We start from the raw sequence: 14,915 nt of genomic DNA on the forward strand, positions 1-14,915 counted from the left end.
TTCATATAACCAACAGAGGGCGCTGTGTGATATTGCAGTCTCTCCCCAAGTGAACTGTTGGTATAGGAATGATTAAAAGTGACTGCAATCTCTGCCCGCTGACCCGAGTATAAGCCGAGGTAGACTTTTTCAGCACATTTTGGATGCTGAAAAACTCGGTTTATACTCGAGTATATATGGTAGCCATGGGCGAATTTCTCCTGTTTCGCTTTGCCAGAAAATTCAAGAATTTTCCGCAAAGTTCGTGACAAGATAAAAAATTCACAAAACTCAAAAACTGACGCCCTCGTCAATTTTGATGACGGCGTTAAAGTCAATGGGCGTCCGAATAGTGTTGATGCGCAACGGTTTTGACGCCAGCGACTTTTCCGACGCGCTTCCAAAATTTTTATTTAGTCACCGGCGGCGAAACGTGGGAATTCACCACAAATTCACACCTGACGAATTTATTCGCCCATCACTACAGATAATCTACGGTCCACCATCATTATATCAAAATGGTCCTCCGACTTGCCATACATGCTCAGATGGTTGCAGAAAACCCGCCTTCCTCTCCTGAAAGTTTATCTTGAAGGAAAATTAGGGTAAGATGTGAGGTATAAATTAATGTCCTGTCCTAGATATTCATGAAGCTATGGCTGAATTACTGATACAATAATGTTCTCCTGGATATGTAACCTTGTTAAAGGAGAACTAAACCCTAAAAATGAATGTGGCTAAAAATGGCATATTTTATATAGTGAACTTATTGCACGAGGCTAAAGTTTGAGCTTGTCAATAGCAGCAATGATCCAGGACTTCAAACTTGTCACAGGGGGTCACCATCTTGGAAAGTGTCTGTGACACTCACATGCTCAGTGGGCTCTGATTGGCTGTTGAGAAGCTAAGCTTAGGGCTCGTCACTAATTATCCAGCAGAAAATGAGCTTCCCCTGTAATATAAGCTGATGCTACAGTGGCTGACGCATGCGCAGCAGAGCGAATAAGACCGTTTTTTTTTAATCAAAGTCCGGCTTTTAACTCTACTGCGTATGTGCACCGGTTCAGTGAAGAAAGGAGGTGGATCGATCGATTGAAAGTCCCCCGAGCTGGTGCAGATTTTGGACAATATAAAGGGGTTGTTCACCTTTTAGTTAACTTTTTAGAGATTGATATTCTGAGACAATTTGCAATTGTTTTTCATGTTTTTTTATTTGTGGTTTTTGAGTTATTTAGCTTTTTATTCAGCAGCTCTCCAGTTTACAATTTCAGCCATCTGGTTACTAGCGTTCAATTTACCCTAGCAACCATGCATTGCCTTGAATAAGAGACTGGAATATAAAAAGGAGAGACCTGAATAGAAAGAGAAGTAATAAAAGTAGCAATAACAATTAGGGGCACATTTACCTAGGGTCGAATACCGAGGGTTAATTAACCCTCGATATTCGTCAGTCGAAGTAAAATCCTTCTACTTCGAATATCAAAGGATTTACCGCTATTCCTACGATCGAACGATTGAGGGAACGATTCGAAGGATTTTAATCCATCGATCGAAGGATATTCCTTCGATCAGAAAGTTGTTAGGAAGCCTATGGGGACCTTCCCCATAGGCTAACATTGGCCTCGGTAGGTTTTAGGTGGCGAACTAGGGGGTCGAAGTATTTTTTAAAGAGACGGTACTTCGACTATCGAATAGTCGAATAGTAGAACGATTTTTAGTTCGAAACGTTTGATTCGAAGTCGAAGGTCGTAGTCGAAGGTGGAAGTAGCCCATTCAATGGTCGAAGTAGCCAAAAAAAACATTCAAAATTCGAACAATTTTTCCTCTATTCCTTCACTCGAGCTAAGTAAATGGGCCCCTAAATCTGTAGCCTTACAGAGCATTTGTTTTTAGATGGGGTCAGTGACCCCCCATTTGAAAACTGGAAGAAACAGTCAAATAATTCTAAAACTATTAAAAAGAAATAATGAAGACCAGTTGAAAAGTTGCTTAGAATTGGCCATTCTATAATATACTAAAAGTTAACTTAAAGGTGAACCACTCCTTTAAAGAGTAAAGCTCGGCGCATAAGATGTTGTGGAAAAACGGTTCTTTACATTTTAGACTGGTGGCTTGTCAGATTGGCATCCTTGAACATGTGGGGTTTAATTGTATTTAAAGGGACATGGAAACCCTAACAAAAATTGGGATTTCCAAAGAAAAGAAACATGAAAGGAGTCTTCCAGATGAGACAGGAAGGGGCCCATTCACCAAGCTCGAGTGAAGGATTCGAAGTAAAAAAACTTTGAATTTCGAAGTGTTTATGGGCTACTTCGACCATCGAATGGGCTACTTCGAACTTCGACTTCGACTACGACTTCGAATCGAAGGATTCGAACTAAAAATCGTTCGACTACTGGACTATTCGATAGTCGAAGTACTGTCTCTTTAAGAAAAAACTTCGACCTCCTAGTTCGCCACCTAAAACCTCCCAATCCCAATGTTAGCCTATGGGGAAGGTCCCCATTGGCTTTGCTAAATTTTTATGGTCGAAGGATAATCCTTCGATCGTTGGATTAAAATCCTTCGAATCGTTCGATTCAAAGGATTTAACCGTTCGATCGAACGATTATTCCTTCGATCGTTCGATCAAACTATTTGCGCAAAAATCCTTCGACTTCGATATTCGAAGTCAAAGGATTTTAATTCCCAGTCGAATATCGAGGGTTAATTAACCCTCGATATTCGACCCTTGATGAATTTGCCCCGAAGTGTGAAGTATCTAAAGATGATAAATGAGATATTTTCGGATTTTGATAAATAACCCCCTAAATCTTCTTTCTATAAGCTAGGGGGGTAAAACAAAGGTACTTATCTATACATTCACCTCCTCAGTATTTCACAGTATCAGACAGTTGCAGTGTACAAAGTGAATGATTCTACTTATTGGACCTGTCCAAGTGTTCGGCACTTTTCATGTTTTATGACACCGCATACTTGTGGTTCTGACTAACGACTCTCTCTCGTAGAAGTCGCGTCTCTGTAGCAGCCGCGGCCTCCGCACACAATAAAGGCAGCGAGTCATCAGCTCAGTACAATACGGAGAGACTAAAGATCCTTCTCATAGTGTCAATGTGTGAAATCATTATTCTCTTTATTGCCCATTTCTCTTGCCCGGCACAGACGAGCCATTGTTGCTTCTTGACGTGACTCACAGTCATTTGGTTTTTATAAAACAACTTTGTGCTATTTTTTTTTTTTTTTACCCCAACTTTTTTTCTTCTTTTTTTTTGGCAGTTTGTAGTTTCAACCCGGCAACAAAGTGTTTGTCCTTTCATAAAATTCCTGGTAACACCAACGGTGAATCAGCGTTTCAGTCACTGCTTTTTGTTTTTTGAGCATTTTCTGAAAATGTAGTAGTTGAGAATAAAAAAAAAAAGAAATCAAGCCTAATCTCTTAAAGGAGAAGGAAAGCTACAGAGGCATTTTATTGCCAATAGATTAGCTGCAATAGTGCAAGCTAGAATGCTATATTTATTCTGTAGAATGCTTTACCATACCTGAGTAAAAAGCTCTAGAAACTCTCTCTGTTTGTTTAGGATAGCAGCTGCCATATTTGCTTGGTGTGACATCACTTCCTGCTCACTTATAGCTCTGGGCTCAGATTACAGCAGGGAGGGGAGGAGGGAGGGGAAGATTAGCAAACTGAGCATGCTCAAGCCCTAGCCCTGGAGGTTTAAGATGAAAACAGGAAGTCTGAACAGAAGCCCATGAGTACATAATAGAAGGAAAGAAATGTGCTGTTTCTTTTGACAAAGGACTCAGCGCAGCATTACTTTGAGGGGTTACTGGTGTATTTATATAGACCTTTCTGATAAAGCTTACTTAATTTTAACCTTTCCTTCTCCTTTAATGGCCCTGTGTTAAAGAGGCAGTTCGCCTTTAAGTTAACTTTTAATATATTATAAAATAGCCAATTCTAAACAACTTTTCAATTGGTCTTCATTGTTTTTATTTATAAAATAGTTGTATTATTATGTGCCTTTTTCTTCTGAATCTCTCCAGCTTTCTAATGGGGGTCACTGACCCCATCTCATCTACAAATGCTCTGTAAGGCTACAAATGTATTGTTATTGATACTTTTTATTACTCATCTTTCTATTCAGGCCTCTCCTATTCATATTCCAGTCTCTTATTCAAATCAATGCATGGTTGCTAGGGTAGTTTGGACCCTAGGGACCAGATACCTGAAATTGCAAACTGGAGAGCTGCTGAATAAAAAGCTAAATAACTTAAAAACCACAAATGATAGAAAATGAAAACCAATTGCAAATTGTCTCGAAATATCACTCTCCGCATCATACTAACAGCTAATTCAAGGGCGAACAACCCCTCAACACTTCAAGGTCTTACTCTTAATTTCTTAAAATTAAAAGGGATCTAACCCACCCCTCATGATTTCGAAGATACTAGTAGTGTTAGACTGCGAATAGAAGCTCTCTGTGAAAGTCAAATTGGCCGATTCACTAACTTTGAGTGAAGGATTCGAAGTAAAAAAACTTCAAAAGTGTTTTTTGCGCTACTTCGACCATCGAATGGGCTACTTCGACCTTCCACTACGACTTTGAATCGAAGGATTCGAACTACAAATCGTTCGACTATTCGACCATTCGATAGTCGAAGTACTCTCTCTTTAAAAAAAACTTCGACCCCCTAGTCTAGGGGAAGGTCCCCATAGGCTTGGCTAACTTTTTTTGATCGAAGGATATTCCTTCGATCGTTGGATTAAAATCCTTCGAATCGTTCGATTTGAAGGATTTTATCGTTCGATCGAAGGAATAATCGTTCGATCGTACTATTTGCGCTATTTCCTTCGACTTCGATATTCGAAGTCGAAGGATTTTTATTCCTAGTCGAATATCGAGGGTTAATTAACCCTCGATATTCGACCCTTAGTGAATCGGCCCCAAAGTGTCAGCGGCCCTTGCTACAATATCTATGCTTTTCTTGTACTGAGCCTACCCTAGGGTTGAGACTTTTGGTTAAGCCCAAAGACCAGTATTAACAGTATAAAACTGCAAACATCTAACAGAACACAAAAATATCTAATAAATTTAAGTTGCAAAAGTGCTCATTTTCGGGTTAAGATCCCCTTCAGACATTTCAAAGTACATATGCAAGGAAAATCCGAAAATGTATTGCCCTTATTGTAATGAACCCCTTTCATTGCTGGTGCCTAAATCTCCAGTGGAGATGAAATGCCTTCTAAGGAATAAATGGAGATCCTTTTGGTAGAGAAAGTCTTTAAAGAAGAAGAACTAAAGGGCACAAATTCAAGATGGTGCATCTTATTGATAGGATTAATTATTAGTGATGGGCGAATAAAATCCCTGGCGTGAATTCACAACAAATTTCCGCGTTTTTCCACCGACTGAATAAACTTGCAAATCTCCTGCAAAAATTCGCATGCATTTAACGCCAGCGTCAAAATTGATGCAAACATCTTTTCAGACGTGCGTCCAAAATTGGATGCGGGCGTCAATTTTCAACTTTCAAGATTTTTCTGTGAATTTTAGGCTGTTTCACGAATTTCGCTGGAAATTCGCAAATTTTTTCGGCGAACTGAAACGGGAAAAATTCGCCCATCATTATTAATTATATAAAAGACAACATTTCTACTACATGTAGCGGTGAGGACACCTGTTAGTAGACAAAAATCATGGCTGCCATTAGAGTGGTACAGAGGGTTCACCAGTCATGGGGCCCCATTGTAGAATGCGTCTCCCCAAGAGATGAAAACATACAATTTGTGAAGCAGCTGGGTTTGTGGGGGAATGAGAGAGATTTGGGCAGATTAAGGGTAGAGTTCTATCCTGGTCTTGTTTGTATGCAGGGGGTATTTTGTTTCTACTTGTGGCTGAACTCACTTCCCAGGGGGAATAAAATAGGACCCCATGATTACAGATGGTGTCTCAATATCAGTCGCTAGGAAGAAGTGAACATTGTTTATGTCTCCTTTATCTGGATTTAAAGGAGAACTAAAGCCTAACTAAAGAAGTAGGTAGAAATGTTGTACATGATGGTTTGTGCTTCTGTACCAGCCCAAGGCAACCACAGCCCTTTAGCAGTAAAGATCGGTGTCTCCAAAGATGCCCCAGTAGCTCCCCATCTTCTTTTCTGCTGATTCACTGCACATGCTCTGTGCTGCTGTCACTTACTGAGCTTAGGGAGCCACTCACAATATACAGTACACATAGAATAGAAATGTCACAATATAAGGCTGATTGAATTGAATAATCAGCAAACCTGTAGCATCAGCTTATATTACAGCCAGGGAAGCTCATTTTCTGCTGGATAATTAGTGACGAGCCCTAAGCTTAGCTTCTCAACAGCCAATCAGAGCCCACTGAGCATGTGAGTGTCACAGACACTTTCCAAGATGGTGACCCCCTGTGACAAGTTTGAAGTCCTGGATCATTGCTGCTATTGACAAGCTCAAACTTTAGCCTCGTGCAATAAGTTCACTATATAAAATATGCCATTTTTAGCCCTATTCATTTTTAGGGTTTAGTTCTCCTTTAAAGCAGTATTTGTTTGACTGACAGAATCTGGATCTGCTGAGATGAAGAAACACTGGTACATTCATAAGCAAACAAACACCTACAGACATTGCGGAGAGTCTCACTATATAACAGAGCTGGGGGTATTAAGGTATAAATCACAGGATTACAATACATGGGGTTTTTTTCAGGGCGGCACCCGCACCCACACTTTGGCTTATATCACACCTAGAGATTTGTCTACACATTTGCCACAACAAGACATGGCTGCAAAGCATCCGGCAATGACTCCAAATAAAGTCCGTGGGAAATTCATGTGCTGCGCCTTTGAGTAGGTGTGTGTATACCGAGGGGTTAAGGCTATAGCCTGAGCTCTGGTTCATCATCCCTCTTTTAATATTCATAAATCCAATTTCTTAATCGCTATTTTCATTTACATCCCATGGTGGAAATTACGTCTATATACAGGTCATGGCTTCTCAGCAGAATTTATTATCCTTTATTTATACGACATGCATCATATATTCTTTGCTTTAAGAATAGGATTCCCTTAGTTATCACTTAGTTTTCCAATGACCAAAGAACTATGAAATAACTTTTTTTAATAGTGATTGGTGAATTTATACGGCAGGCACAAATTTGCAGCGAATTTCCACTTTTTCGCCACCGGAGAATAAATTTACGAAATTGAAGCGAAAATCCATAGGCATCAAGAAACTTTGATGCCGGCGAATTTGGGCTGTGATTTCGCGAAAATTAAATGACCCGACTATAAGGGGCAGATTTACTAAGCTCGAGTGAATAGTTCGAATCCAAAATTATTCGAATTTCTAAGTCATTTTCTGGGTACCTCGACCATCGAATTGGTCAAATTCGATCGAATTCGATCGAATTGAATGATTCGAACGATTCTAAGTAAAAATCGTTCGACCATTCGACCATTTGATCATCGAAGTACTGTCTCTTTAAAAAATCCTTCAACTCAATACTTCGCCAAATAAAAGCTACCGAATTGAATGTTAGCCTATGGGGACATTGTAGATAGGTTTTTATTCGTCTCATTTTTATTCAAACCTTTTGCACTAAAATCCTTCAAATTTGATATTCGAATTCGAAGGATTTTACTTTGAGGGTTGAATTCGAGGGTTTTTTAACCCTCGAAATTCGACCCTTGATAAATCTGCCCCTAAGAGTAAAAATTAGTGATGGGCGAATTTGTCACGAAATTTGCGAAACGGGTGAAAGATTTGCAAAACACAAACACAGATTACGTTTGTATATGGGAAAGCACACAGCAGCCCAATGAAATGACCCGAATATAAGATTAAAAATTAGTAATGGCCAAATTTGTCCCATTCGCAAAACGGGCATAAATTCGTGGAACACAAATTTTGACGCCAGCGTCAATACGCAGGCATCAATATTGACACCGACAAGTAAACGGACGCCCATTGACTTTAATGCACGTCAAATGTTGCCGCATAGGAATAGTCGAAGGCGTCAATTTTTATGCCTGTTTATTGACGCTGGCGTCAAAATTCGTGTTCCGTGAATGTATGCCCATTTCGCAAATTTCGTGGAGAAGCAAAATGTCTCCCATAGACTCCATTTTATCCAAATAATCCAAATTTTTAAAAACAATTTCCATTTTCTTTATAATAATAAAACAGTAACTTGTACTTGATCCCAACTAAGATATAATTAATCCTTATTGGAAGCAAAACCAGCCTATTGGCTTTATTTAATGTTTACATAATTTTCTAGTAGCCTTACGGTATGAAGATCTAAATTACAGAAAGATCTGTTATCCGGAAACCCCCAGGTCACTAGCATTCTGGATAACAGGTCCGATACCTGTACTTAAAAATCAGTGGGTAGGTACACTTTCCCTTTAAAGCAGATTCAGGGAAATAAATCCTTTCAGGTGGTTACATTTTGCTTGAATGGGTTAACCCAGCAGCCATACCCACGAGCGTTTGAAGCTGTGCTCCCCTGCGTTACGTTTTTATGCGATCAGCCGCAGGGGAGCGCAGGAATAGACGCATTCAGTTTTTTTAATGGGGCTGTACTCACACAGGCGCATGTAGGCGCCGAACGCAGGAAAAATGCAGCATGTTGTGTCTCAACCTGCGTTCGGTGCCTAAATGCGCCTGTGTGAGTACAGCCCCATTGAAAAAAACTGAATGCGTTTACTCCTGCGCTCCCCTGCGGCTGAACATATAAAAACGGAACGCAGGGGAGCGCAGCTTTAAACGCTCGTCTGTAAGAGCCCTAAGGGATCACACTCCCGAAATTTCCTGCTTTGTTAATGGGAATAGGAAATACTATAATACGGAGACTATTAAATCTGATTCAAAGAAACAGCACTAGGCCCACTGGGGGGAACTCACTCACAATCTCTTCCACCTGTTTTTAAGCGACTCGCGAGGGATCACTCACAGGTGGTTTCCATGTTTATGGCAAGACAACGGGGATACGGGTTTTTTCGGATTGAAGATGGGCCATAATTCACTCATAACACATCGTCAAACCCTACGACTGAGACTTTACCTTTGTCAAGTCGTTAATTCTTCGTGCGTTTGCCAGTAGTTACGTTTGTGTGTGTCTGGCCGGGTGCGGGGGGCTGACGTATGTTCTCTATTACTGCAACTGTTTTGTAAATGTTCTTTTTGTTCTTTTTGTATTAAATGCACTTTTGTGGGGTTCAGCTATTCACCCACAAGGAGAATGTGCAGGGATGCTGTGTTCTCTTTAAATTCTTCAGTGTAAAATAGGGATGCACCGAATCCAGAATCCTTCTGCCCAGCGGAACCGAATCTGATTCCTTATTTGCATATGCAAATTAGAGGCGGGGAGGGAAATCGCGTGACTTTTTGTCACAAAACAAGGAAGTAAAAAATGTTTTCCCCCTTCCCACCCCTAATTTGCATATGCAAATTAAGATTCAGATTTCTCAAAAGAGCAAACTGATTTTTTTATATTCAAATTTGAAATCTGACATGGTGTTAGACATATTGCCAGTTTCCCAGCTGCCCCCAGTTATGTGAATTGTGCAAGCACTTTAGGATGGAACTACTATTTGACAGGCTGTTATTTCTCCTACTTGATGTAACTGAATCAATCTCAGTGGGACTTTGCTTTCACGATTGAATGTTGTTCTTAGATCTACCAGGCAGCTGTTATCTTGTGTTAGGGAACTGCTATCTGGTTACCTTCCCATTGTTCTTTTGTTTGGCTGCTGGGGGGGGAAAAAGGAGGGGGTGATATCACTCCAACTTGCAGTACAGCAGTAAAGAGTGATTGAAGTTTATCAGAGCACAAGTCACATGACCAGGGGCAGCTGGGAAATTAACAAAATGTCTAGCCCCATGTCAGATTTCAAAATTAAATATAAAAAAATCAGTTTGCTCTTTTGAAAAACTGATTTCAGTGCAGAATTCTGCTGGAGTAGCACTATTAACTGATTCATTTTGAATAAAACATGTTTTCCCATGACTAGGGATGGGCGAATTTGTCCCGTTTTGACAAAAATTTGCTGACAGTGAAATGACACAGACACTCAATTAAGTCTATGGGCGTCAAAAAAGATTTGTCGTGCGGCGAATTTTTTTTTGACTCGCGTCTTTTTATTTTGATGCACAACGCCATACAAGTATATGGGCGTCATTTTTTCGGCGAAACAAGGCGAACAAATTTGCCCATCCCTACCCATGACAGTATCCCTTTTAAGATTGAGGTTATTTTCTTATTTGTTCAGACATTACTGAGGGCATCATGATTTACGTTTGCGGCAATCAGGGTTAAGCTATCATTCATTTGACTTAAATATTCACATCAGCCTTGTAGGCCACGATCCATATCAAGAACGAGTGCGCCGAGCCAAAAAGTACAACATGTTAACAATTTCCAAAAATTAAGACCATGTAAAAACACATTAGGTAAGGGATTAGAGTTAAAATATGAATAAATAGTGTGGCGTGTTCATTTTGCTAAGGAATGCAAACATATGCTCCTATAACACAACCTGGAATTAATTCGCTATGTATTTCTCAAAGGAAGCCGGACGCAAAGGACCTTGGCCGACCAAATTCGTAGGGATAACGTAAAGAAATCGAGTAGACTTTCATCAAGGTTTCAGAAGGCGAGTTCAACAAGGTCCTGTCTCTAATAGGGAACACTGAGTATCACTCATGTATTATAAGGGATAATGTACCCCCTACTGTAAATGATAAGGATATTAGAAGTCACTGAGGGGTTCTGTGACCATATAAAGGCACAAGGCTGCAGGCTGAGTTATACAGGGAACTCTGAGTATCACTCATGTATTATAAGGGATAATGTACCCCCTAATGTAAATGATAAGGATATTAGAAGTCACTGAGGGGTTCTGTGACCATATAAAGGCACAAGGCTGCAGGCTGAGTTATACAGGGAACGCTGAGTATCACTCATGTATTATAAGGGATAATGTACCCCCTACTGTAAATGATAAGGATATTAGAAGTCACTGAGGGGTTGTTCTGTGACCATATAAAGGCACAAGGCTGCAGGCTGAGTTATACAGGGAACTCTGAGTATCACTCATGTATTATAAGGGATAATGTACCCCCTAATGTAAATGATAAGGATATTAGAAGTCACTGAGGGGTTGTTCTGTGACCATATAAAGACACAAGGCTGCAGGCTGAGTTATACAGGGAACTCTGAGTGTTTCACTCATGTATTATAAGGGATAATGTACCCCCTACTGTAAATGATAAGGATATTAGAAGTCACTGAGGGGTTGTTCTGTGACCATATAAAGGCACAAGGCTGCAGGCTGAGTTATATGGGTCATGGAGCTCTGATAATTCTCATATTGTTACATTTTCCATCAGGGGATTTTTTTTTACAATAAACAAGTTTTACTGAGTCATATGAAACCCTACATGACTAAGCTCCGATACTAGAAGAGATTTATTTTACAGGTTATTTATGGCTCGTGTGTATTATACAGTGTATATAACATAACAGTTCTCTGCTACAAGATAATATTGAAACAAGTAGAGGCATTTGGAAAATTAAACATTTCAGTCATGTTTCAGGACACTTATATACACTATATAGACTGTATATATATAATATAAATCATATATTTTTGTGTTCTTTCCCATATGCTGGTGTTTTCTCTGGGCAAGTCATTTATGCAGCTCTTAGCCAAGGTGTATCAAATTCTAAATACATTGAAATGATTTGCAATGAGGATGTATGGGATTCCTGTAAAGGTTAAACAAATAAAAAAATGATTTGGCCCCATTCCTGAGCATTTGCTGAAACAGCTCGGCCGTTGTTTCATACACATTTTGGATTTTTGTATCACATCATTAAAGCCAAAGCAACTCACCAGGGTTTCCTTAGCGCACGGAAGGAGTGCGGCACTTATATTTATTCACCGTGATGCTATCAGTTCTAATGGGCAAAATAAATGTAGGAGGGGACATGGGCCGGAGTTTAGAAAAGGGGGGGCAATGCTTGTTGAGGTACAACTCCCAACATCCCCTGCCAGCCGTTGAAGCTGCAGTCAAAAAAACGTTGATCCGGAAACCCTTTATCCAGAAAGCTCAGAATTACGGAAAGTCCATCTGCCATTTTTTAAGTGTTTTTTTTTTCTCTGTTATAATAATAAACAGTAACTTGTACTGGATCCCAACTAAGATATAATTAATCCTTATTGGAAGCAAAACAATCCCATTGGGTTTATTTAATGTTTAAATTCTTTTTTTGTAGACTAAGGGGGTTATTTACTTAACTCCAAATGCAAAAATCCCAAAAAATTTAATAAATAAAATCTGACTTTTAAAATCATGAATTTTTCGGAATTTATTTAACCCAGAGGATGGAAAAGTCTGAATCAGAAAATCCGGCATCTCAGACCTGTCGAGGTTACATATAAGTCAATGAGAGAAGTCCCAATGATTTTTTGATGTGCGCTGGGTTTCGGGCAATACCCCGAAGTTTTCTGAATTTTCGGTAAAAAAGTATAAGAAATCTGAGTTTTCGGTTGAAAAACCCGAAAAACTCAGATTTTCGGGAAAATTTAATAATAAATAAGCGTAAAAAACCTGAGTGGATTTGATCAGATTTTGTAGTTGAAAATGTTGAGATAAAATCGGACTTTGATAAATAATCCCCTTAGGGTATGGAGATACTGTATATGTGGAAGGACCCCAGGTCCTGAGCATTCCAGATAACAGGTCCCAGAACCGTATAATGGTTATTAATTGAAACCCATTTAAAAAAAACGGGCAAATTTGTATAGTAACCCATAGCAACCAATCAGCAATTAGCTTTTTTCAGACAGCTGCAGATAGAGCAGTAAAAAAACAAAACATCTGATTGGTTGGCATGGGTTAAGGCCCTGGTGCCAGTTCTGGTCAAATATTACGTTGGTCAGTACAAGTATGGGATCCGTTATCCGGAAACCCATTATCCAGAAACCTCTGAATTAAGGAAAGGTCATCTTCCATAGACTCCATTTTATCTAAATAATCTGAATTTTTAAAAATGATTTCCTTTTTCTGTGTAATAATAAAACAGTAACTTGTACTTGATCCCAACTAAGATATAATTAATCCTTATTGGAAGCAAAACTAGCACATTGGTTTATTTAATGTTTACATGATTTTCTAGTAGACAAAAGGTATGAAGTTCCAAATTACAGACAGATCTGTTATGCAGAAAATCCCAGGTCCCGTGCATTCTGGATAACAAGTCCCAAACCTGTACTACAAACAGCAACTACCAAAATACTTAGGGGGTTATTTATCAAAGTCCGAATGCCATATAAAATCAGAATTTTTAGTGAATGTTATTCAGTGGAATTTATTAAACCCTGAGGCTTTTTAAAAGTCCGAATAAAAAGTACTCCAACTCAGACCTGCTGAGTCTCGTGGAAGATTTCGTGGTTTTCGGGCAAAAATCTGAAACGTTTTCGGGAGTCAAATCTGAAAAATGTGTACGATTCGAATGTTTTCACTAATTTATTGAGTTTTTTTTCTGCACAGGAAATTTTCAGAAAAATGGATTGATAAATAAGGGGGAAAAAATCAGTGTGGATTTGACTATTTTACTGAAAATTAACAGAAATTTTCAGATTTTGATAAATTATCCCCCCTATGTGACATATACCTAATGCTTCTGGCAATACATGTACATGTTCTGTTATCCAGAATGCTTGGGACCTGGGGTTTTCTGGATAACGAATTGTTCTGTAATTTGGATCTTCATACTAGAAAATCATATAAACATGTAGGGGCTGATTCACTAAGGGGCCGATTCACTAAGCTCGAGTGAAGGATTTGAATGAAAAAAATTCGAATTTCGAAGTTTTTTTTGGGTACTTCGACCATCGAATTGGTTAAATTCGTTCGAATTCGAACGAAATCGAACGAATCAAACGAAAAATCGTTCGACTATTCGACCATTCGATAGTCGAAGTACTTTCCCTTTAAAAAAAACTTCGACCCCCTACTTCGGCAGGTAAAACCTACCGAAGTCAATGTTAGCCTATGGGGAAGGTCCCCATAGGCTTGCCTGTGATTTTTTGATCGAAGGATTTTCCTTCGATCGTTGGATTAAAATCCTTCGAATCGTTCGATTCGAAGGATTTAATCGATCGATCGCAGGATTAGCGCTAAATCCTTCGACTTCGATATTCGAAGTCGAAGGATTTCAATTCGAGGGTCGAATTTCGAAGTATTTTTAACTTCGAAATTCGACCCTTAATGAATCTGCCCCTAAGTGTCGAATATCGAGGGTTAATTATCCCTTCGATATTCGACTGGGAATTGAAATCCGACTTCGAATATCGAAGTCTAAGGATTTAGCACAGATAGTTCGATCGAACGATCGAAGGATTATTCCTTCGATCGAACGATAAAATCCTTCGAACCGAACGATTCGAAGGATTTAAATTCAATGATCGAAGGAATATCCTTCGATCAAAAAAAGTTAGGCAAGCCTATGGGGACCTTCCCCATAGGCTAACATTGACTTTGGTAGCTTTTAGATGGCGAACTAGGGGGTCAAAGTTTTTTTAAAGAGACAGTACTTCGACTATCGAATGGTCGAATAGTCTAACGATTTTTACTACGAATCCTTCGATTCGAAGTCGTAGTCATAGTCGAAGTAGCCCATTCGATGGTCGAAGTAGCCCAAAAAAACTTCGAAATTCGAAGTTTTTTTACTTCGAATCCTTCACTCGAAGTTAGTGATCGGCCCCTAAATAAACCCAATAGGCTGGTTTTGCTTCCAATAAGGATTAATTATATCTTAGTTGGGATCAAGTACAAGCGACTGTTTTATTATTATAGAGATAATTGTGGATTATTTGGATAAAACGGAGTCTTTGAGAGACGG

Source organism: Xenopus laevis, chromosome 5S, assembly GCF_017654675.1.
Source record: "Xenopus laevis strain J_2021 chromosome 5S, Xenopus_laevis_v10.1, whole genome shotgun sequence".
NCBI lineage: Eukaryota > Metazoa > Chordata > Amphibia > Anura > Pipidae > Xenopus > Xenopus laevis.